Genomic DNA, 26,727 nt, shown 5'->3' on the forward strand with positions numbered 1-26,727 from the left:
TTTGTATTTTGTCTAATTCTTAACACAGGATAATGTAAGATGTACAGCTCAGAAACCAGCCATTCAGACCAACATGTCAGTATCAGTGCTTTGGTTTGATCTATTATGAGAAGGATATCAGAATCCCTACAGTGTGGAAGCAGGCTATTCGGTCCATCGAGTCCACACTGACCTTTTGAACAGCGTCCCACTCAGACCAATCCTATCCCTGTAACCCTGCATTTCCCATGACTAATCTCTATAAACTTATACATCCCTGGACACTATGGATAATTTAGCATGGTCAATCTATCTAACTTGCACATCTTTGGACTGTGGGAGGAAACCCATATGCAGACACAGGGATAATGTGCAAACTCCACACGAACAGTCGCCCGAGGCAGGAATCGTACCTGGTCCCTGGCATTGTGAGGCAGCAGTGCTAACCACTGAGCCACCGTGCTGCCCATTTTGTCATAGGTGCCTAGGTACAGTGAAAAGTTTTGCTTGATATGCAGTACAGGTAGATCAAAGTGCATTAGGAAAATAGAACAGAGCGAGGAATACAATGTTACAGCTACAGAGAAGGTATATCAATAACAAGGTCAACATTTCGATTTAAAATTTGAGAGGTTCATTCAGAAACCTAATAACAGTGGGGAAGAAGCTGTTACTTGTGTTTTTGTATCTTTGACCCAACAGAAGATGTGGGAAGAGACCGTGGTGGGAGAGGTCTTTGATGATGTTCGCTGCCTTTCCAGGGCAGAGAGAAGTGTAGTTGGAGTCAATGGATGGATGGTTGGCTTGTGTGATGGATTGGGCTGTATTCACATTTCTCCAGTAGTTTTTTACAGTCCTGGGACGAGCAGTTACCAAACCAAGCTGTGATGCATCCAGATAAGATGCTTTCTATGGAACATCAATAAAAATTGGTTAAATGTCTCCATGTGAACCTGCCAATCCTTCTCATTTAACTCATAAACATAATCTTCCCTCATGTTCCTGTGTTTATCTAGCTTCTATCTTATCTGTGCTGTAACATGTAGAGAGGAGAATTCCTTAGTCCATCTATTTCGCTTTGGTATTTCAATGTCAACAGATCAGGTTTCCAAATTCAATGTATTAAGTTAGAGTCGTAGTTTTACCAACTCTCTCTGGTCTAAGGTCACTAATAGACAGAACAGCAATTTAGTGAGGCCATTGTACTGTATGGACCCTAGTGAGACTTGATGTTTATTGAACAGAACTGGGGTTAGGTGTGCTGAAGAACCGCACTTGATGAGAGTGAAAATGTAAATACTGTACAGGTTTTCATTAGAGCACCTCATCTGTAATATGGTTGAATTCCAGTAGATGGCAGTAGAAGACCAGTAAAGTGTGGGATGTGCAATTGTGGGTTTGCTTAAATCCAGCAATCAGTATTCTCTCATCAAGGAGGACTATTATTCCACACTTCGAATTAAAGGATGATTTTTAAATTGCAGCCTCTAAGCAATTAATTGATGCCAAATTTTGATTTGCATAATTTCCCCACAATTTCAATCGTGTAAAACACTGATAACAGTCCTATGTTTTTATAGCGATTTCCAATGCAGGAGGCCATTTGACCCATTGTGCTTATTCTAGCTCATGCTTTGGAGTAGCCTCAAAATGATCCATTACCACTCCCCCCATTAGCAGTAAACCCTGATGTACTGCTTTGTTTTCATTTCATCACTGGATCGCTGTTTGAGCTTAGAACATGCTGGCATTCCTGGGATACCAGATAGAGTTATGTAAATATTACAATTTTTCACAAAATCTGTACTACAACAGATGTTGAAGCTTGCTACTAACCTTGGAGCTCCATGTCACTGATTCATTACCATCTCTATTTGTTTTCTGTACTCTTTTCTCCCTCTCCTGCTCTCTCTCCCTCTCCCCTTGCAGTCTGTTTCTCTCCTCACGGTCTCTGCCCTCACACACTATCCCTGCTTTGTGCTCACACTCCTCTTTCAGCTCTCTCTCTCTCTCTCTCTCTCTCTCTCTCCCACTCATTCTTTCACGCTGTCCCCCCCTCACTCTCTCTCTCCTCCTCCTCACATTATCCACCTTGTGCTCACTTTTTCCTTTGTGCTATCTGTCTGTCTGCCACACCCCCCCCATCCTCCCCTACACTATGCTCTCTCCCCACCTTGTGCACTCTATCCGCTCAGGTTCACACTTTGTCTTGTTTGCTCTCTCTCCTTCACAATTACCCTCTCTCCTGTGCAGCCTCTCTTCCTATTCCCCTTGTGCACTCTTTCTTTCATTCTTCTACCCTCCTGTCAACATCTCTACCCTCCCGTCAACAGCATTACCCTCCTCTTGTACTCTTTCTCCTCAGACTTCCTTGGCTTTCTCTCTCTCTCTCTCTCTATTTCTCTCTCTCTTCTACCTTCCACTATTTCCTGCCCTTGCGTCTCTTCGCCACCATACCCCTACCTCCCTCTGGGACTTTCTCAAACAAACATTGATTCCATGACACAAGTTAACGTTGCAACAGAAGATCAGTAAATTGGATCTTCAAAGGGATTATTTCTTTGAGACCGGTGTTACTCCTTCATTGAGCATGGCATTTAGGGAGAAAGATGTAGAGAAACATTGAGTTGCTGTAGCACCTTTCACAACCTCAGGATGTTTTGTTTCATAGCCAGTGAAGTGTTTTATTGATGTACAATTGCTGTTGTTCAAATGATATTTATGATCTAAATAATTGATCTCCTGTGGCTGTGTTCATTAAAAAGCACTCTTCCTAAAACTGCCCCTGCCCTTCTTCCACTTTCTAATTCCTTTCCATTATCTTTCCTTCTGCCAGTTCTTTTGTTAATTCTCTTGAACATCTCCCGACCACCACATCAACTTAATTCTTCCTTTACACAGCTATGTCAACAAAGGCTCTAAAAATGAAAGCCATTGAAACTTTGGAAGTTGTGCAGTAGAACCACTTTATGAATGCTTGGTTGACCACCAAACCCACTCATGGATTCAGCTCAGCAAGTTCTTGTTTGTATAATAGTGAAGAGATTGTTTATCTTTGCAAGTTTTTTTTGACCGTGTAATAGCTTCATCTTTCTTTGAAATGTGTTTTTAATTGACTCATTAAAATGTTTTGAGAGGATTGAAACTTTCTTTTCAGTGGGAGTATGAATGGTTGCATTTGTTTAACAGTTTTATGAGCATTTCATAAACTTGCCAGTGGCTTGTTGGCCCTGTGTCTAATTGATATTGGATGAATGGGTTTGGATGTGGGTAAGTGATTGAGGGCTCAGAGGCCAAACAAACATAATTAAAACTATGTCGCAACCTTTGATTTTGTTCCTTTCTGTCTCTTGATATCATTTGTTTATCCGGGTGGCATGGTGACTCAGTGGTTAGCACTGCTTCCTCATAGTGCCAGGGACCCAGGTTCAATTCCAGCCTCGGGTGACAATCGCGTGTGGAATTGCACATTCTCCCTGTGTCTGCGTGGGATTCCTCCAGGTACTCCAGTTTCCTCCCATAGTCCAAAGATGTGCATGTTAGGTGATTGACCGTGCTAAATTGCACATGGTGTTCAGGGATGTGCAGGCTAGGTGGGTTAACTGTGGGAAATGCAGGGTTACAGGGTTAGGGTAGTGGATGGGATGCTCTTCGGAGGGTTGATGTAGACCTGATGGGTAGAATGGCCTGCGCTCTCACTGTAAGGATTCTCTGTCTCCTCTTGGGCACCAACTCTATGGATCCTAATCTTATGTCTCCTGTTAATCTTATGTTAACATTTGGGTTTTTACAAAAAAAAAGAATTTAAACATGGCTGAGGGAGATCTCTTTGCAGGCTGGGGCCATGTTGGGTGTTATTCTGCCGATGAAAGGTGAGTGAACAGATTTCCAAATTCCAGACTTTGCACGGCACTGCAATGTCTATTAGACAGTGCTGAGTGGGCCTGTGAAGGTCACAGATTCAATACATTTCAGTCAAAACCTGCACTCGTTCAGGTATCCTGCTGCTGAGCTCCCAGTGCTGTCCGCACGCAGTGGAAAATTTTGGGAGCGAGTATGAATGTAGGATGAATTATTCAAAGCGAAGAGAATGCGCTCTTCCACATAAACTCACTCACACGTTGCAGCAACTTTACTCTTCACCCACAGGCATTTCAAAATCCCTCGACGTTTCATTCACTGATTGTCTTTTGGCCGTTAGTCCACGTTGAGAGAGCAGGACTGGGACACCCGACTGTTACGCACCAATGGCAGAGTTAACAATGTTTCAGTCCCTTCTAGCCATGGTGGCAATGCCTCCCACCACCTCCCCTGAGGGAGTAAAGGAATTCCATTCATATAGTGCCCTTTTTACACTCTCAGGCTTCATACCCAGTGGAGTACTTTTGAATTGGAGTCGCTGTTGTAACTCAGGAAAAGTGATGCACAGCCGGCTCCTACCAGCTGCAATGTGAGGAAGTCCCTCTGATAAGGCCCCTGATAGGACACTGATGGAGAGAAAAATATTGGCTGAGACATTGGGGGAGAATACTGTGACTCTTCTTTGAAACATTGCTCCAGGATCTTCTATACTTACCCCTGAGGGGTTGCAGTTCCTATTTCGTGACAATAAACGCCCGAACCACCTTTTGTGATTCTTCCAGCCTGCTCCACTGTTCAATTTAATCACGGTTGATGTGATTTCAACCTCGATGTCTATGTTCCTGCATATCCCCATCAGCCTCACATCCCCTTGGTTCATTGGGAATCTATCAAGCTCCGCCTTAAGAATATTCAAGGATTCAGCATTCACTGTCTTTTGGGGAAGGGAATTCCGAAGACACTCAACCCTTGGAGAGAACATCACATTTCTGCATCTCTGTCTTAAACGGGTGCCCCTTTATTTTTAGTGGAGGTATGCAGGAATGTAGAGGTGAGGTTAAGATCAGCCATGATCTTATGGAATGGCGGGGCAGGCTTGAAGGACCAACTGACCTATTGCTGCCCTTTATGTATATGACAAGGAGAAAGTAAGGACTGCAGATGCTGGAGATCAGAGTCGAGAGTGTGTTGCTGGAAAAGCACAGCCAGTCAGGCAGCATCTGAGGAGCAGGAGAATCGCGTTTCAGGCATTTCCTGATGAAGGGCTTAAGACCGTAAGACATAGGTGTGGAAGTAAGACCATTCAGCCCATCAAGTCCACCCCGCCATTCAATCACGGTTGATGGGCATTTCAACGCTACTTACCCGCACTCTCCCCGTGTCCCTTAATTCCTTGCGAGATTAAGAATTTATCAATCTCTGCCTTGAAGACATTTAGCGTCCCGGCCTCCACTGCACTCCAAGGCAATGAATTCCACAGGCCCACCACTCTCTGGCTGAAGAAATGTCTCCTCACTTCCGTTCTAAATTGATCCCCTCTAATTCTAAGGCTGTGCCCACGGGTCCTAGTATCACAGCCTAACAGGAACAAATTCCCAGCGTCCACCCTTTCTAAGCCATGCATTATCTTGTAAGTTTCTATTAGAGCTCCCCTCAACCTTCTAATCTCTAATGAATACAATCCCAGGATCCTCAGCCATTCAAGGTACGTTAGGCCTACCATTCCAGGGATCATACGTGTGAATCTCTGCTGGACACGCTCCGTATGTCCTTCCTGAGGTGTGGGGCGCAAAACTGGACACAGTATTCTAAATGGGGTCTAACCAGAGCTTTATAAAGTCTCAGTAGCACATCGCTGCTTTAACATTACAACCCTCTTGGGATAAATATGCCTGAAACATCGATTCTCCTGCTCCTCGATGCTGCCTGACCGGCTGTGCTTTTCCAGCATCACACTCTCGCCCCTTGTGTATATGACCTCAGGATGTGTCCACGATTGTCATAATTAATCAAATACGTTTCGAGTTAAGCTACTGCTGTGAGTGTATGAAACTTATGCAGTCAATTTGCTGGCAGCAAGCTCTCACAGGTGTTTGTGGTGACCCCGACAGTTTGTGTTTTTGTCAACGATGTTGGTTGATGAGCAGGTATTGGCCTGGATATTGGCAAAATCTCTCCTGCCCTTTGTCTGATGATGTGCAATCAGATACCTTCACCTACAAATGAGGATCCAGGATTTGTCTAAGATACTCCCTTTGATGGTGGTTCTCATTGTCACCAGAATTTCAGGAAGTTAAGATTGGTAATGTGCACAAATAGTGATAAGAATTGCAAAGCCAATCAGTGGGGGAGCCAGCATCACCAGGGGAAAGTCATCCTTCATCCTTTAGTGATTAAATAGCTTTAATTGGTGAGATAAGATGGATCATATTAGCATTTAAATGTAATCTTCTCATGTTCAAACAAAAATAAATCCTCTCCAAAGCCATGCTAAATGTCTTGGTCAATATGTGCCATGAAAAATCCAAGCATATCACTTGAAGCTGTAAGAATCTTGCCAAGACTGAAGTTTTCCTAAAGTGTACAACCTCTAATGCCTGCTGCCTATGTCCTAACCCACATCAAGACTCACTCACTCACAAACCTCTTGCTTGCTCACATATACTGGCCACTGTTTTGCCAACATTTCCAGTTTCTAATTTTCATCCTGTAGATTTTAAACACATGCAAGATATGTGGATCTCACTGACAAGGCCAGTATTTATTGTGTGCCCCTTGAGAAGGTGGGGGTGAGCTGCCCTCTCAGGTCATTGCAGTCTATGCGTTTTGCATTGACTCACAATGCCCTAAGGGAGAGAACTCCAGGATTTTGGACAGTGAAGAAACGACAATGTATTTCCAAGTCAGGATGGTGAGTGGCTCAGTGGCAGGCACCGTGCAGGTGGCAGTGTTCCAGTGTATCTGCTGTTCTGGTCATTCTAGATGTTAATGGCCGTGGGTTAGGAAAATGCTGTCTAAGGAGGCTTGGTGAGCTACTGCCATGCATCTTATATAGAGTACACACTGGTGCTGCTGTCTGTCAGTGGTGGAGGGAGTGAATGTTTTAAGGTGGTGAGTGAGGTCCCCGGTAAGCGGCTGCTTTTTCCTGGATGGTTTCAAGGTTCTTGAGTCTTGTTTGAGCTGTTGTTTCAGTCAAATGGAGAAGATTCAGTTTCGCTCCTGACATCTGCCTTATCGATGGTGGACAGGCTGGGGAGTCAGCAGGCGAGTTACACACTGCAAACTTCCCAGCCTAGACCTGCTCTTGTAGTCAGTATGGTGTTTGTATGGAATGAGCTGCCAGAGGAAGTGGTGGAGGCTGGTACAATTACAACATCTGGATGGGCATATGAATAGGAAGGGTTTGGAGGGATATGGGCCAGGTGCTGGCAGGTGGGACTAGAATGGGGTGGGATATCTGGTCGGCATGGACGGGTTGGACTGAAGGGTCTGTTTCCATGCTGTACATCCCTATGACTGTATATGGCTGGGTCAGTTTAGTTTCTGTTCAACATTAAACTCCAAGCATTTGATAGTGGGAGATTCACTGATTTTAATACCATTCAATTATAGAGGGTGATGGTTAGGTTCTTTGTTGCTGCCGATGGTCATTGCCTGGCAGTTGTGTGCCATGAATGTTACTTGTCATCGCGAGTTTTGAGAAGATTTGTAGTGCAGGTTGAGGTTTTGGATGTTGGTTTGCTCGCTGAACTGAAAGGTTCATTTCCAGACGTTTCATTACCTTACTAGATAACATCTTCAGTGGACCTCATGTGAAGCAATGCTGAAAATTCCTGCTTTCTATTTATATGTTTGGGTTTCTTTGGGTTGGTGATGTCATTTCCTGCTGTGATGGTATTTCCTGTGGCGACGTCACTTCCTGTTCCTTTTCTCAGGGGGTGGTAGATGGGGTCTAACTCGATGTGTTTGTTGATAGAGTTCCAGTTGGAATGCCATGCTTTTAGGAGTTCTAATACATGTCTTTGTTTGGCTTGTCCGAAGATGGATGTATTGTTCCAGCCGAAGTGGTGTCCTTCCTCATCCATATGTGAGGATACTAGTGAGAGAGGGTGATGTCTTTTTGTGGCTAGTTGGTGTTCATGTATCCTGGTGGCTAGTTCACTTGCCATTTGTCAGCCTAACCTTGGGTGTTGCCCTGGTCTTGCTGCATTTGAACACAGCCTCCTTCAGTATCTGAACAGTTCCCTATGTATGTGTGAACATTGTGCAATCACCAGCAAGAATCCTGTTTTTGATCTTAAATATATATTATTAACCTATTTTTCTGATCAGTCTGTTCAGAGATGTTATTACACACATCTGGAGCAGATGGGAGTTGAACCTGGGTCTCTCGGTCAATGAGTAGGGACACTACCACTGAGCCACAAGAGGGACCTTGAATGAAGTAAATGAAGATGTTGGAGCAAGGACACTACCCTGAGGAATCCTGTGGCAGTGTCTTCCTTTGTGTAAAATATGATTCCCACCAGTGGGAAGTGTTCCCCAGATTCCCATTGATTTGAGTTTTGATAGGGCTCCTCATTGGCACACTTGGTGAAATGATGACAAAGTCAAGGGCAATGATTCTCAGCTTGCCTCTGCAATTCAGCTTCTTTGTGTATGTTTGGATCAAGGTTGTAATGAAGACAGAAGCTGAGTAGCCTTGGTGGGACCCAAGCTGACCATCGCTGGTCAGGTTATCACTTTGTAAGTGCTGCTTGACAGCACTGTCAGTGACTCCCTCTGTCATGTTACTGAAGACTAATGGAGGCTGATGCGGAAGGATTTGGCTGGGTCAGATCTGTCCGTGAACAGGACATACCTGGGCAAATTTGCCCACAGTCAGCTGGATGTAAGTGTTGTCACTGTGCTGGGCGCGCTGGGCTAGGGGTATGCCCAGTACTGGAGCACAAGGCTTCAGCCCCAGTGTTGAGACACAGTTTGCGCCCATAGCTTTGCAAGATCCAGTGTCGTCATGATATCTCTTGTGACCTCCTCAACTTTCGAGCCCTATCAGGAATATGCATTCCCCCATGCCTGACCACTTATACATTCTGCGTTCTCTTTGATTCACCACTGCCAATCATGGGTTCAATTGACTGGGATCAGCTCTGTACCTCTCTCTCTCTCTCTCTCTCTCTCTCTCTCTCTCTCCCACACACCCCTTTCTCTCCGCCCCCCCCCCCCAAGTGACCACCCACGCTTAAACACTGCATCTTTGGTTGAGCTTTTATATATCGGTTCTAATATCTCCCTTCATTGGTTCAAGTTTCAATTTTCAGCTGAAGTGCCTTTCCATTTTTCCTTCCCTTTGTTGAGAGCCAAGCTATTGTCTGCACAGATTCTTCTGTTCCATTGAACACTGCCTGTTCTGTGCTGGGTCACTGGGTCAGGGGTGTTGAGAGCATCACGACGAGCTGAGTTTAACCCAGATCTGCCTGGTGGCTCATGAAAATGAAACAAAAGGCAAAGTAAATTCGTGATCAGCACAGGTCAAACAGAAACTCAAAAAGTGCAGCATCTCCAAATGCTTCACCTGCCACAACAACATAATTATATCCTTGAAGCTTTGTCCGAATTGTGAGGGGAAATTTAAAGCGAATCCTCAAGTAGGCTGGAATTTTGGCATTTTATCTTTTAAAAACAAATTGCGTCCCTTTTTTAAAATTGATTTTCAATTATTGAGTAAAATGGAAGATAAGGAATCAGCCAATTAGCTTCTTATTGTTTTATAAAAGTCTTCAGTCTCTGTTCCAATGATTAGGAATCAGCTCAGTCTGTTTTCAAAGGCTTTTGTTTGAAGTGGAATGCTGTTGTGCAGCCCACTGAATCTGCTGCTGGAGGGTTCATCTACAACTGTTACAGCGTTTGCTGTCTCCTCTTGAGATACCCAGTGGGTGATGTCTTCAATCAGATTAGAGCTGTTAGATGTCAGTGCCCTACGACTTTGTAACATTTACACCAGCGGATATGCCAGAGAATCCATTTGTCCTTTTGCTTCTGTCCCACCCTCTCAAATGTATTTGAAAAAGTAACAGTTGGATTTTTGATGTTAGTTTGGCTCGATGTTTGCCTGATGGGAAGTTTGCATCATTAGCTTTCAGGCCTCAGGGAGGGGTGAGTGGGGATGGTGTTGTGTTGGAACATTTGCCTCGGGACAAAGAAAAGGAGACTGTCAACAGGGCTTGGCTGTTAAAAGGCGATCTATCAGAGATCCCACTTAAAAGGGGAAGAGCACATGAAAGGACATTTCTGTTCACAGCATGTCATCCGCAGTAAGTGAGATAGGCATTACGTAACAATTTCAATAAATGCTTCTCTTCTGACAGTCAGTGTAACTCCTTCAATACATATTGAAGAAGTTTCATGTTTGCTTGTTTGTGTGTTCATATCTTTTTGGTGTCTGAAGCAGATTGGATTGGTTGTTGGCACTGAAGTAAAATTCAAAATTACAACAATTGCTGAGAAAAGTCTCCATCCTGTGTAGTCTCATTGAAAACCCACCCACATGAGCTTTTGATTTCTCTCACAATAATCTGGCTGTTGTTGTTAGCTGTGGCTGCTTGCCTCTAAATCACAGGTTTTTAACGATATTTAATTCATTCACAGAATATGGTTGTCACTGGCCAGGCCATCCCAACCCAACCCTTACCCCCAACCCAACCCAACCCGTTACCCTCTTCCCATTGCTTACCCCCTTCCCGACCCTTACCCCCACCTCTTAACACCAACCCAACCCGTACCATCTTGCAACCCTTACTTCCAGCCCAACTCTTACCATCAACCCAACTCTTACCCCCAACCCAAACCTTACCCACAATCCAATCCAACCCAACCTTAACCCTTACCTCCAACCCAACCCTTACCCAAAGCCAACCCTTATCTCCTTTCCAACTCTTAACCCCAACCCAACCCATACCCCCAATCCTTACCCTCAACCCCAACCCTTACCCCCAGTCTCAACCCTTACCCCCAACTCAACATTTGCCCTCAATCTTGCCCCAACCCCACCCTAAACCCCTTCACAATTCTTAGCCCCAACCCAACCCTTACCCCCTTCCCAACTCTTACTCTCAAGTCAACCCTTATTCCCTTTCCAACTCTTGCCTCCAGCCCAACCCGTACCCTCAAACCTTAACCCCAACACAAACCTTACCCCAACTCCATCCCTTACCTACAATCCCAACTCTTACCAGCATTTGGACAGAGGAAACGTAACATGTTAAAGCTGGAATCAGAGTCTTGATCATTTCACCACCCTTGTAACATTAATTCTCGAACAATCGGGGAATTGAATCACAAAATAATGTGACAGAACAGAATTTTAAAGTAAACTTTGCATTCATACCCATTCGTGAGTAAAGCAGGATTTTGTTGATGACTTTTGACCATCTGCCCTCTTTCCTTATGTGCCTCGGTGTCACATTTTGCTATACAATGCTTCTCAGGATCTTGTTAAACTCATAAGGTCATACCAAAGACTTCAAAGATACGGGAGGAAGTTGGGAAAATGATGTTGATGTAGCTGCTCAGCCATTATGTTATTAAATAGCAGTATAGGCTTGAGGGCTGAATGGCCTCCATCTGCTCCTGATTCCTGATTCTCTGCACAAATACTAGTCGTTTTTTAAATGAATGATGGTATTGCCGAGGAGAATGCTAGAATACAATTCGCTGTGACATGCTTCACTCTGAACTCAGTCAACCCTGTCTCATCTGGTAAACCTTTATTTGAGTGCACTGTTGTCAGAGTGTAGTATTTTATGGTTTTATCAATATTTGACCTTTCCTGGGTCATAATTTAATCCTGTTACACCAGCAAAGAGGAGCAAATGGACTTGTGACCTGGGTAACATGTTTCGAATGGCACCAACCACTCAGTCACAGTGAAGGGACAGGACACTACCGTGAGGCACAGAGTCTAAGTGGGAGCTAGAGATAGCCGGAGAAGTATTCATTATCAGAGCGAAAGAAACCAAGAAGGTTTCCCTGATTTCCCTGGAGGCATTTCATTGCAGAAACTTGGTTTATCAGTCTTTTAAACGAGATTTTGTATCTTGGTACAGAATTGGAAAGGAAAATAATTGCACTAATGACTTTTCTGTGAATTAACATGTGTACTCAAATGTATCTAATTTATTGTTTTACTTTGAAGTCACAAGAAATAGCAGTAGATGCAGATTAAAATGAAGATTTAAAATGAATGTATATCTGCCGGTTTGTTTGGTTGGTAAAGGGTGGGTTTGTTGTGCAGGACATGTACTTTGGTCAGAAGTCACATGGAACCAGGTTGTAGTCCAACAGGTTTATTTGACATGATTTGAAGATGCTGGTGTTGGACTGGGCTGTACAAAGTTAAAAATCACAACACCCGGTTATAGTCCAACAGGTTTAATTGGAAGCACACTAGCTTTCGGAGTGACGCTCCTTCATCAGGTGATAAACTATCATCTGATGAAGGAGCAGTGCTCCGAAAGCTAGTGTGCTTCCAATTAAACCTGTTGGACTATAACCTGGTGTTGTGTGAATTTTAGGTTTATTTGAAATTGCAAACCTTTGAAACGCTGCTCCTTCGTCAGGTGATGTCACTTCACCTGATGAAAGGACAGTGCTCTGAAAGCTTGTGATTTCAAATAAACCTGTTGGACTATACAGGTCATTCTGCTATAATGCGAAAGTTCTGTTCCTCTGTAACCTTGTGTTATAGAAAATTGTGCTATGGAAACCCGCTATAGAAAGTTGTGCTGTAGACGATCACGAACAGACAATCTCTTTAACCGTTCTGTAGAAAGTTTGCATTATCCAAATAACGTCCACAATTCACGTTATCGCCAATTTGCGCTGATGAAATGTGTGTTACAGCCGAACAACCCGTAACCCGGTGTCACGTGACATCTGATCTTGTCTATCTCTGTCCAATACTGGCACCTCCATGTCCTGTTTTTTTGGTGCAACTGTTGGTCTATCTTTTCTTCTGTGCCTTTTTTTGTATGATTCACTTCCTACATTACACTGTGACCACCATACATTTAACCATCTGATGAGCGTGACATTCCATTGACGTGCTTTTGGGCTGTTTTTCAGTTTTATATCGAGAAGTCTTGATAAGAAAAGTTGGAGTTGGTTCCCCCCCCCCAGCTGAGAAGTTTGAGTGGGAATTTAATAGACGTGTTTCAAATTCAGAACTGGTTTTAACAAGGTCAGAAGGATTAGTTACCAGAGATCACAGATTTAAAACACTCAACTAAAATTATGAATTTCTTTTAACACCAGGTGTTGCTATGTTTTACCACGTGAAAGGGTGGTGGAACTAGGTTTACTTGTGAGTTATAAAAATAGGCTGGACAGAGTAATACAGCATGGAAATAGACCCTTTGGTCCAACCAATCTATGCTGACCACAATCACAAACTAAACTATTCTCACCTGCCTGTGCTTGGCCCATTTCCCCTCAAAACCTTTCTTTTTATGGGACTTTTTAAATAGGAGCATAGATGATTGAGGAGTGACCTTGTAAAGGTTTATAAAATTTTGAGGGACACAGATAAAGTGAATAACCAAGTTCTCCTCCCTAAGATGGGAGAGTTCAAAACTAGGGGGCATATTTTTAAGGTGAGAGGAGAAAGTTTTAAAAAGGACATGAGGGGCATTTTTGCACAGAGTGTGCTTCCAGAAGATGTGGTGAATATAGGTAAAGTTACAACAGTTAAACAACATGAATACGAAAGGATTGGAGGGATAGGGACCAAACACAGGCAGGTGGGACTAGTTTAGTTTGGGAGTGTGGTTGGAAGGGACTGGTTGGACCGAAGGCTCTGTTTCTATAACTCTTTATATATAATTGGGAAAGAATATGGGCATGAGAATAATTGTCCATCCCTCGATAAAATGCTGGCCAGCCAGTGACGCCCACATCCCACGGGTGGATAAAAGAAAATTGGGTCATGGTTTTAATGACCAGTCCTGTAACACTGTTTGTTTCAGTGAAATGGGGTGTATATGACACTGCAATGATCCCTCTAAGCTAAGCAGGTGCACAACAGTACCATGTACACTGATCATGTACCAGCAGTACCGTGTACACTGATCACGGCATTGACTTCTGGTTCAGGATGTTGCAGTTCAGCCAGCAATAAAATTAAAGGACGGTTGCTTGACTGTGCAGTGTTTGTAATGTGCCCAGCGAGCAAGTGAAGAATCAGTCTGTGCTAAACCTGGACCTTCCAAACCTACAACCATTACCATCTGAAGGACAAAGGCAGTTGATACATGGGTACATTACGCCCTGCAAGGTCCCCTCTTGATTGGAAATATATCACTGTTCCTTTACTGTCGGTGAGTCAAAAACATGCAATTCCCTCCTGAACAGCATTGTGGGTCTACCTATAGCACATGGACTGTAGTAGTTCAAGAAGGTAACTTCAAGGACACCTAGGGGTGGGTCGTGAATGCTGGCCAGCCAGCGATGCCCTTATCGCACAAATGATTTTCGGCAAATGAAAGAGAACCTTGACCATTACTTTGCACGGCTGGATGCTGTTAAGTCTTGACCTTCCTCTTCTATTGGGCTCAGTATAATGAAGACCACTTAAATGGAGGCAGTAATCTTCACCATTGTTTGGCCAATGTGTTTGGATTGAGTCAGGAGTTGCAGCTTTCTCCACAGTAAACGGTTTATTTTACACCAAACACAGTCCTCTGTCGAGCGAATAGACCTCATGTGAACAGCAAACAGTCCACAGAGTTTATTTAAAAAGAGTCTTTGTGGACTCGGGCAAACAGAGCTCATGACTGATATTGCAGCAGCTGTCTCCCCATCAAAGCTGGGCAATTTCTCCAGCAAAATGCATTAACTTGAGGTTAATGACACACAGGTGATCAGTTCAGATCAGTTCAAATGGTCAACAGCTGTACAGTCTCAGTGTTTGATTAAAAGGGAAAATAACCAACTCCCCCTCCATTTTGGCTGAGAACAGTGCAGCCCTTGACCTTAGACTCTTTGTCCCTGACTCTTTAGCCTCTTGCTGTGTGCTTATTTTGGTTGGTTGTCTCATGCAAGCACGTTCTCCCCTTGTCTGTGTGGGTTTCCTCCAGATGCTCTGGTTTCTTTCCACAATCAAAAGATGTGCAGGTTAGGTGAACTGGCCGTATTAATTTGCCTGTAGTGTTCAGGGATGTGTAGGTTAGGCGTATTAGTTAGGGGTCAATGTAGAATAATGGGTTTGAGTGGGATACTCTTGGGTGGGTCAGGGTGGAATGTTTGGACCAAAGGGTGTGTTTTCACATTGTAAAGATTATAAGATTCTCAGAAATCCCTCCAGTATTCAAAGTTTGTGAGAAGATTTGTAGCTCGGGTGCTCATTGTTGTGGTTCTGTTCGGCGAGCTGGGAATTTGTGTTGCAGACGTTTCATCCCCTGTCTAGGTGACATCCTCAGTGCTTGAGGGCCTCCTGTGAAACACTTCTGTGATCTTTCCTCCGGTATTTATAGTGGTTTGTATCTGCCGCTTCCGGTTGTCAGTTTCAGCTGTCCGCTGCAGTGGCCGGTATATTGGCTCCAGGTCAATGTGCTTATTGATTGAATCTGTGGATGAGTGCCATGCCTCTAGGAATTCTCTGGCTGTTCTCTGTTTGGCTTGTCCTATAATAGTAGTGTTGTTGCGGGACCTGGACCCAATATACCGGCCACAAGCACTGAGAATGTCACCTAGATAGGGGACGAAACGTCTGCAACACAAATTCCCAGCGCGGCAAACAGAACCACAACATCCCTCCATTACCTCTGATTACTGTGCCTCTCTGATTCAGTCAGAACCAATATTTGGGCCAAGCTGCAGTGCTGCTTTCAGCCATGAGGGGCAGTGGATGCAATGTGACCAAATGTCCTTGAGTTGAAGAGTCACAGACATGAACAGCATAGAAACAGACCCTTCAGTCCAACTCATCCATGCTGACCAGATATCCTAACCTAATCTACTCCCATTTGCTAGCACTTGGCCCATATCTCTTTAAACCCTTCCTATTCAAATACCCATCCAGATGCCTTTTTAATATTGTAATTGTACCACCCTCCACCACTTCCTCTGGCAACTCATTCCATATACAATATGCACCATCCTCTGCATGAAAAAGTTGCCCCTTAGGTCCCTTTTAAATCTTTCCCCTCACACACTCAACCTATGAATCTAGTTCTGGACTCCTACACCCCAGGGTGATTTTAGATAGCATCTCTCATGCTCAGTGGTTGTCCCAAAACACTTTGTAGCCAATGAATTATTTTTGAAGTGTAGCTACCATTGTAATATAGGAAGCCTGTTAGCTAATCTGTAGATTGTTGGGGAAAGTTCCCTTGCTCCTCTTAAAATAGCACCATGGGATCTACTGCATCCATCTAAGAGGGCAGCCAGGACCTCAATTTAACATAGAGTCCCTAAAATGGAAGTAGGCCATTCATCCCGTACCAAACTCCCAAAGAGCATCCCACCCAATCCCTGAATTTTCCACAGCTAACCCACCTATCCTGCATATCCCTGGACATTATGGACAAATTAGCACAACCAATCCACCTAACCTGCATATCCCTGGGTACTACAGGTAATTTAGCATGGCCAATCCACCTAACCTGCACATCTTTGGAATGTGGGAGAAAGCCCACACAGACTCTGGGACAATGTGCAAACCCCAAATAGGCAGTTGCCTGAGGGTGAAATCAAACCCAGGTCCCTGGTGTTATGAGGCAGCAGTGCTAACCACTGAGCCACAGTGCCACCCCACCTCACGAAGACAACAGTGCTGTTGAGAATGTGGCATTCCCTCTTCACAGCAATGGTATGTTAGGTTAGAATTTTGCACTGAAGTGATAATTTAGATCCTACAGCTTTCAGGCTCAGCAACAAGACTGCTCTGCACAGAGATTTGGAAGACCCTGAAGGTGGTGAGATGATTGAGATGGAAAGCTGCATTATTAACTTAAGTCAGTGCAGACTTGCCATGGAACCATGAAGGCCTCTCATTCTGCATCATTAAGTCATAAAATCTAATAGTGTAGGAGGAGGCTATTCAGCCCGCTTTGTGCTGATTCATTGGAAGTCCCAGTCAATTTTTCTCATGCGCTCTCTCTATCCCCACAATCCTGTGATTTTCTCAATTTCAGGTATTTATCTGATTTCCCTTTTGAAAATCACTATTGAATCTACCTGACCACCTATTCAGGCATGTATTTCCAACTGTAACAAATCACTGCTTCATAAAAATAAAATTGCCTGCAAACTACATTCCTCTGTTAATCACAGATATTAAAACTAGCCTGGCTCACTTCCACTCTGCCTGTTGTCCTGTCCAGCGCAAGTTTCAATTTAGTTTTTCATGTCCCTTTGGCCAAAATTTAGAACCTTCAGGGAATTTACTGCTTAATCCTAAGAAACAATCATCTTGTATGTGGAGTTTGTGTTCTGCATCTGCAGTACACTACAGCCAAGAGCACAGTGTTCAAACAGAAAATCAATCATTAAGGAGCACATTAACTGTGGCTCAATGATGCATTTCAGTGTGACATACACAGCGCTTCGTAATTCCCAGAGGACTCCCAGTTGCTTTTTCAAAGTGGTTTGCTGCTGCATTGCACAGAGTACAGAGCCCTCTAACTCACTGGATGTTGAATTTTAGTTTTGACTGTCACCTTTATCAGCAGCAATCCTTTTAGCTGAAACCTTTCTGCCTGTATCTGCAATGCACTGTATTGTTGCAAAGGGTTAATAAATTTGCAGAAACCATGAGTTCATATATATTCTGTCCCTTCAACCCCTTCAATTCCTGTTTACCTCCTGGATGCTACACCACAGCTAACACACTCGAGGGGCAAATGTACCGCCACCAGCATCCCTTGGTTAAAATTTGACAGATATTATAGAACTATTGTGGTTACATCTTGGCACTATCTTAGGACATTTTTCAACTGCAGTTGCTCAGTGGTTAGCACTGCTGCCTCACCACACTAAGGACCCGGGTTCGATTCCAGCCTTGGGCAACTGTGTGAAGTGTTTCACGTTTTCCCTGTGTCTGCGTGGGTTCCCTCTGGGTGCTCCGGTTTTCCCCCCAACAATCAGAAGATGTGCAGGTTAGGTGGATTGGCCATCCTAAGTTGCCCATAGTGTCCGGGGATGTGCAGGCTAGATGGATTAACCATGGGAAATGCAGACTTACAGAGACAAGGGTAAATATAGGTGGGCTGCTCTGCTGAGGGTCAGTGTGGACTTGACAAGCTGAATAGCCTGCTTCCACACTGTAGGGATTCTACGATAAGGGAAGAAATGTTGGGGCTTTGAAGCACGATGTACACGTTGATGTTTCTTTAAAAAAACATGTGAATGAAAGGTTGTTAATATATTAAGGAGGGTTGTCGTCCCTGAAGATTAAAAGGAGAACCAACACATTGGTCTGCCTTGCCTATTGATAAGCACCTTGTTCCCAGCATGTTGAGCAGTCTCTGCTCCCTTCCACCTCCAGAAGATACTGTTAGAGATGAAGGCACAGCAAATAATCAGGTCCAGAAAAAATGCAGTCAGTTAGGTTTTTAAACTGAAGCTGAGAGGATAAGCTTTGGTTATATTCAGAAGGCAAACAGAGGTTAGGAATTCTTTTCAAGAATCTTGAGTAGTTTTGACTCACTTCTGAGGCAGGTAATTTATTATTTTTCTATTATTGAGATGAGTTGCATTTATGGGATTAATTTATTTCCATCGTAACCATTGCTCTGCATGTTCATTGTGCTGTGAAATAAATTGGATTAAATGTTCCTGGTTGACCTTCCTGTGGCAAGTATTTTTTTTAGACTGAATTTTAAAGCCTCCTTGTAAAAGACTGACTACCTAGATCAGATCACAAGGGGATGCTATTGTACACTCCTGGCTTATCACTGTTATACAACAGACAGTGTATACTGCAGCCCATCAGTGTCATACACTCACACTACTCATGGGAAGGGCTAATGGCACTGTAATCCAAGAAGCAATAGTTTAATTTTGTAGCCAGTGTCGATCACAAATTAGTTACCATGGGTCTAGTTTTACTTGCAGACTGTGACTGAAAAATGGCATTTATATTCATGCACGTTGCTGCACAGTGCAGTGTGCACTCATTACCTTAATAAACTGTGTGTACTGTAGTAGGTGTAATGAGGAGCAAAGCTTATGCATCCTGATTCTTCAACATTAATGCAGGAGGTCAATTCACTGGTCACTGAGTTGCACAGGCCAGAAGTGCGATGTTATTCTCAGCCTGCATATGAATGCTGGAACTGGCTTCAATAACCTTAAGCTAGGGAGGGCAAAGATTGGATTGGATTGATATCCTAATGTGTGTAGGCACAGGGATGGTTTCCTGACTTTGATTGTCCATTGTTCCATAGTAGAACAAACTACACACATTCACTGTCTTGAAACTTAGGTGAGACACTGGAAGGTATATAAGAAACAGGAATACATGCTACAGGATATCCTGTCAGCTCCCCTTTTCAATACAATCGCAGTGAATCTTCGGCCTCAGCTCCACTTTCCCACCTGCTCCCTTGATTTCCCAAACAAATGCATACCCCAGCCTTAAATATATTCAGCAGTGCTGCATCTGCAACATTCTAGGTAGAGAATTCCAAAGGTTATAAACCTTTGACTGAAAAGATTTCTCTTCATCCCAGCTCCATGTTCTAGACTCTCCAGCTTGTGGAGTAACCTTTTGGTGCCTATTCTGTCCACCTCCTTCAGAATCCTGTACATTTTAATGGGATCACCTCTCATTCTTGTAAACTCTGGAGAGCAAAGACCCAGTTGACTCTGACTGTCATCACAGGAACCAATCTAGTGAACCATTACTAGACTGTCTCCAATACAGGTATTTGCGTCTGGAAACCAATTTTACCAAAAGCACTGCAGATTAAGAGGATTGACCTGCATCACACATTGATTGAGTAAGCATTACTAATCAGACTCAGTTATAGAATCCCTACAGTGCAGAAAGAGGCCATTCAGCCCATTGAGTCAGCAGGGAAAGCATTTCCTTATCGTGGGCAACCGTGAATCGCGAATAACTATCTTAATTGCAGTCAGCCATCTCAGAGTTCAAGCGACTAAAACTCAAAACCGGAAAATGAGGCAGAAAAAAAATATGAATTGCAATTCAGCACTGGTTTTGAGACATTTTCAAGTGTAAAGTTTGAAATTGGTTTCCAATATTTGCTGTCCGAAACCACCTGCTGTGAGACTCAGTGTGCAATTCTCTTTGTAGTTTGGGATGGGATCTGGTAATGGGATCACAGTGGCAAGCCTTCTTAAGTAGTTTTCCTCAGTTAAATATATGAATCTTTGTAAATAAAAAGCCTGGTGACTTTAAATTAACAAAAGATCAGCTGCTACTGTACTCAATGGACGTGCCACTTTGAGAGAAGTGGCTGAAGCAGTGCATAAACAGATAGGGAAATGATAATGGCTTTGACAAAGAAGTACTGAAACTCTATGCCATTGTTTAAATAGGTATTCATATGTTAACAATATATTACTTAAGCACTGGGTTAATTTAGGTTCTGGAAAGTTGTATTTTTAAAATGTTTTAAAATATTGTAGCATCAAAATGTATTCCATAAGATTACCAGAGTCAATTTATAATTTGACTCTTAGCTCCTTGCAACATTTTGTTTGGTACATTAACTTTGTGATCTCTATCTATATTCCAAATCCTTTAAACATGTTCCCATGTTTTATGTTCTAATGATGATAAGTGGAAGTGTGCAATCAGTGAACTACACCCAGAAAACACTTGGTGTGATTCCTTTGTAATAGCTGCCATTTGCTCAGTGGTAGTATTCTTGCCTCTGAGGCAGAAGGTTTGGGCCCACTCTGGAAATTTGACCATGTATCTCAGACTGACACTCCAGTGTGTTTCTGTGGAAGCACTACACTGTTGGAGGTGTGCAGACCTAGATGGGCAACCTCTCTTTTTTTTTCTTTCATGTAACCATGAAGTTCCCTGTCCTCCTGGTTAATAAATAACAGGGTGGTCTTCCCAGTGTACTGACTAGTATTTCACTCTTATTTAGCATTTAAAATTAAAGCAGATTACCTGGTCATTTATCTCATTGTAGTTTGTAGTCTGAACTGTTCAGATTACCTCATTGTAACAGTGAACATGTTTCAAATATACTTAATTTGCTGAAAAGGATGTTATTAAAAATTAATTCACATGATGAGGGCATCACTGGCTGGGCCAGCATTGGTTACCAATGCCAGGTGGGCAGCTAAGAGTCAACCATATTGCTGTGGGTCTGGAGTCACAGATGGAGCAGACCAAGTAAGGATGGTGGTCTCCTACCATTGTTAGTGGAATTGAGAGGTTTCTCCCCTCAACAATAATCTCATAACTTTTATTGAATTTAATTTCCACTATCTGCCATGGTAGGATTTGAACCCAGGTCCCCAGAACATTGCCTGAGTCTCTGGAATAATAGATTAGTGATAATACCTTGAGGTCATCACATCTCCTGTCGGGATGCCCTTTGGAAATATCATAAGAAGAACACTGGAAATGCAAGATCTTGATGTACCTCTCGGCAGTACAAGGGTTAAGCCGTTGGAAAGTACATAAAGTCAGAGGATGGTTACAGCATAAAAGAATGTTTGCCTTCTATTTTGAGCAATGAGTTTGACTGGCAGTTCAGCCTGTCACCAGCAGATTCAGCTGAGTTAGTTTGATAACGTCGAGTAGAAACCCATTCCTTTGTCAGCGAGGAATAAAATCAACCAAATGACTTCCCACCTCTTCAATGGCCTTCTGTCAGTAATTTACAGATTGACCTGCAGCTGGTTTTGGAGAAGCCAGTAGTGGTTCTGTCTCTCTTCCTGGCTGTAACAGTGATGCCTGCATCACTTACTGAAAGTAACATTTGTATAATGTCTTTTAGCTTGGAAATGATTTGCCTTTAACTATTGCATCCCCTGTGACATTGCATAGATGGGTAATCCCGAACCAGATATCAAAACCTCATCCCCTACTCGAGCATCTCATACTGGGTTACTGGTTCCCTCATGCCTGCTGATTGTCAGGACTGCTTTCTCTGTTTGATTTCACAGTCTCGGTCGCCATTAGATCATGCAAACAGTGATTTTATTAACACGAACAATTTTTTTTGTACAGAAGTGAAAGAAGCCCTGAGAGGTACATACAATCCAAAAGGTAACTGTTGGGTAGCACGCGACCTATAGATTCTCCAGTGTGATACCTTGACATTGCCAAGGAGTTGGTGCAAATGCAGTGGTATGTATTGTCTATATAGAGGTTGTAGGGGCTTTTAACCCAGAGTGATGGAGGGATGTACCTTGGACGCTTCCTTTGATGACTGTTGAGGCTGGTCATTTGCAAAGTGGGGATATGGGGAACTCTCCAGGGGATACGAGTCATCTATAGTCATACTGTCAGTCAGCTGATTATGGACCATGTAGACATGTTTATTGTTTGAGCAGCAATGAGCAAACATTGCCCTCTTGTCTAGGATTGATAACATAAATCTTAATTTAGGGCCTTGACTCCTGTCTGAGTGTGGCCTTACCTTTTGAATACTGATAGAATTTTATTGTGTGAATTTTAGAGATTTGTGACCATTGCAGATGTGAGGTTGTTGGAAGGAGGTTTGCTTGACTTTGGACACTGATAGAATATATTACTCATGTTAGGCAACAATCATCCTAAGATCCATTTTCATAACAATTCCATTCACAATGTAGATTTTATTAACCATACATATTTATCATTGGAGCCTAATAGGTGGTGGACAGGGGAATCCTTTATTCCACAGCTCTGAGATAGAGTTAAGCTCAGGTCTCAAGGCTAAAAAGTGGAGAAAGGGCGACAAGGTAGCTTAGTGGTTAGTGCTGCTGCCTCTCAGTGCTAGAGGCCTGCGTTCAATTCCACCCTGGGACAACTGTCTGTGTGGAGTTTGCACATTCTCCCCATGTCTGCATGGGTTTCTTCTGATGTTCCAGTTTCCTCTCACAGTCCAAATGCAATTTAGCAAAATTGCCAATGGCATGCAGGTTAGGTGGATTAGCTATGGGAAATGCAGGGTTACAGGGATTCGGGGTGGGTGGGGGGGTTGCAGATTTGGGTAGGATGCTCTTTGAAGGGTTAGTGTAAACTCAATGGGCTGAATGGCCTGCTTTTACAGTGCAAGAATTCTACACTCAATACTAACATTTGTATAGTGTCTTTCATCATCTCCCGCTACCTCACCAACAGTAAAGAACTTCTGGAATTTAGTTGTGTGCTGTAATCTGTAGGGTTAGGATAATTACAGCACAGAAGGAGGCCATTTACCCTGTGAAACATCTGCTGGCATCCTCTAAGAGCATTTGTAATGCAGGAACGCTCCAACAAAAAGCAATGACATAAAGACCAAGTGAACTATCTCTGCAATGAATGGAGAGATAAACATTTGGCCAATATTCCCTGATCTTAAAATAGTGCCATGGGACCTTTGAGTAGGAAAGCACAGTCTCAGATTAAAACCTCATCTATGAAACAACACCTCTGACAATTCAGCACTCTTTCTGACTGCACTGAATTGCCTAGAGATCAGGGTACAGGAGTGGGACTTGACCCCAGAGCCTCTAACTCAGATGTGTGCTACCAATTTAGCTGCAGGTATTTTCAAGTCTTTATCACTCAGAGCCTCATTGATGTTCCATGTAACTTGCTTCTGATAGAATGAGGATTTCCGAGCCTTTTGTTTAAACGTAGCATATACCATAGTCACCCGAAGATCCATTCTCATAACATTTTCGTTCATGGGGTAGATTTCAGTACCCATTGTTCTGGTGAAACCATAAATTGTATGTGCACTTTTTGAGCGATTTAGACAACTCCATATGCTTTCTCATATCCTCAATGATAACAGCAAAAGCAGAAACTGCTGGAGAAGCTCAGCGGGTCTGACAGCATCTGTGGGGGGAAAGTAGAGTTAATATGTTGAATCCGGTGACTCTTCATCAGAACTGAAGGACAGCTACACCAGCAATTTCTGTTTTTGTTTCAAATGTTCAGCATCCGCAGTTTTTTGTTTTGTCCTCAGTGATAAGTTGTGACATTAAATTAATGAGGCTTACTCGGTCAGCAAGTCCATGGGGAGGCATTTTGGGGAGGGCAGAATCTCAGCTCGTGAAATCCCAGTTGTACTTTCAGTTGTTGTTCACTCTGGTAAACTGTGGTGATGCCCAGTCATGAAACAGATGGAGTGATCCGCCATTTAGAATCTTATGTTACTTTGTGCAGGCTGTGAGGGCTTTTCCCATTTTTGGAAATTGACACCCACTGAGCACTCAGTTCTGCTCCAGGGTCAGGTGCCGTAAGTGGATCTGTAGGTGTTTTTGCATCTTCAGTCAAGTCTTTCAAATGCATGATCTCTGGTGACCTTATGCTGCTGTCATTACTGTCTGTTAATGTACCAGCAAATTTAGTTCTGCAGGGAGCAGGAAATCAGTTTTCAAGCAGAAGTCAAGGATAGTTGCTGAAATGTTAAGCCCACAATATGATATCCACTAAATCTCTTGAAGATTCACTCTTGTTTGCGCTAAAAACGAAAACACTTCTAAGGTACACCACATGTCTAAGCTGAATCCGTGATTTCTGTTAACTCAGTCTCTCTATTGGACTGATAGAGTGATCAGCTTACACACTCCTGTCACTTTTGTGTGTGGCTATCTATATCAAATGTGGCACCACTAAACAAAGCAGTTAATTGAGATGCCAACCATAGGCACAATTCATTGTTGGGAAGCATAAATCTTTTGATTTTATTTTCTTTTAAATGGTAAAGCCAAAGTGACAAAAGCGAATTGATTCAGTCAAATGTCCAGCTAAAGAAAAAAGACCCTCTGGTGTTTCATTATGGGTGCATCCTTAGCCAGGAATCAGTTGCTATAAAGCTCAGTCGATATACATAAATCTGACATTGCTAGTAAAGTGGTTTAAAAAAATTTGTTCTTGGGAATGCGGGCCTCGCTGTCTAAGCCAACATTTATTGCCCGTCTCTAGTTGCCTGTGGGGCAGTTAAGAGTCAGCTATATTGTTGTGGGTCTAAGTCATATATGGCCAGACCAGGTAAAGATGGCAGCTTTCGCTCCCTAAAGGACATGGCTCAAGCAGATGGGGTTTACATCAATTGATAATAGTTACATGGTCACCATTGGACTCGCTTTTTAATCCAGAATTTTATTGGATTCAAATTTCACCATCTGCTATGGTGGGATTGGAATCCATGTCACAGACATTAGCTTGGGCATTTTGGATGACTAGTCCAGTGACATTAACATCTGAAAAAGTTGCTCCTGATGTAGGGATTACTCATAATTAGACAGACAGTACTAAACTAGCCTAATTTACACTGTGTGGTAGATTGAGGGGCTAGGGAATTGCATTTGTATGGTTACTCCCAAGCCATGGTGTCTGGTGTGTGGGTCCTCACTGACAGCAGAGGCCAGTAATATTAGCGCTGCACTGGTTAGGGTCAGAACTTGGTGATTCTGAAGACAGAAGATGCTGGAAATCACAGCGGGTCAGTCAGCATCCATGGGGAGAGCTGGAAATGTGTTGCTGGAAAAGCGCAGCAGGTCAGGCAGCATCCAAGGAACAGGAGAATCGACGTTTCGGGCATCAGCCCTTCTTCAGGTTGATGCCCGAAATGTCGATTCTCCTGCTCCTTGGATGCTGCCTGACCTGCTGCGCTTTTCCAGCAACACATTTTTCAGCTCTGATCTCCAGCATCTGCAGTCCTCGCTTTCTCTTCATCCATGGGGAGAGAGCAAGCTAACTTTTGGAATCTGGATGACTCTTCATCAGAGCTGACGTGAAGTGTGTGTGGGGGGTGGGGCAGCATTACATTCAGGCCACTTTATCTGCACTGTCTACATCCTTTCTCCCCCAGCTCTTCACCTTCCCAACTACAGCACAAATGCTGCCCCCTCCACACTCCACAGTAGAGTCACGTAGTCTCGAAACGTTAACTTGCTGCCTTTCCATGGCTGCTGCCTGACCCGCTGTGATCTCCAGCATTGTTTGGGTTTTTTTTAGTACAGACTCCAGCATCTGCAGGAACTTACTCCTCCCTCATAACTTGATTCTGGCTGCGAAACGCCCAGGTGAGTGAGAACAGCAACCCCGCCCGAACAGGGAGAATGTGAGCTCACTAATAAATCCGTCTAAATGACGGTGGGCGGCGTTGGATTGGTCGAGGCTGACGGAGTGTCATCAAGAAATTAAAAAAAGACAGCACTTTGAAAGCACGGGCGGTGCCTGATGTGCTGCTCTCCTGGAGATACTATATTGCTAGTTCACAAGATAAGGGGCTGTCTCCCCTCCAGTGTAAGGAACAACTCAATAGGAAGATGTTTAACCAACAAGGCACTATGCACAACATTCATCCTACACTATTGTCCTCTCGGAGAGCAGCCATAGTTTTAAGTCAAGTCGATCAATCCTTCTAAGTTAGCCCCACTTGACTGCACGGCGTCAGAATTGAGGGATGTTGTGTTTTATTTCTCTGGATGTTAAATGATCCCAGACACGCACAGACAGCTGCCGGTCTAAGGCTGAACCATAACTTCTTTGTGCGCTGTAGCTCGGAGCATTTCTGGTTGCTGGGGGGTGCCCAGGGAATTGGAGACCCGTCCGTCTGTGAAAAGGCTTTTCCATTGTGTCTGCCTGTCCTGAGTTCGGTTGCATCCTACAGTTGGACAAGGGCAAAAATTATTAACATGCCAGGGTGAGAGAGTGCACAGCCGTCGGAAAACTACCAAACAGCTGGTGCTCAACTC

At 43.5% G+C, this 26,727-nt stretch overlaps 1 protein-coding gene across 7 annotated transcripts in view; it reads left to right on the forward strand.

The window, feature by feature from the left end:
* agrn (agrin) overlaps nucleotides 1-26,727 on the forward strand; it is a 513,439-nt gene that overhangs the window by 261,702 nt on the left and 225,010 nt on the right. The gene's annotated exons all lie outside the window — the stretch shown is intronic.

Source organism: Chiloscyllium punctatum, chromosome 16, assembly GCF_047496795.1.
Source record: "Chiloscyllium punctatum isolate Juve2018m chromosome 16, sChiPun1.3, whole genome shotgun sequence".
Classification (NCBI taxonomy): Eukaryota; Metazoa; Chordata; class Chondrichthyes; order Orectolobiformes; family Hemiscylliidae; genus Chiloscyllium; species Chiloscyllium punctatum.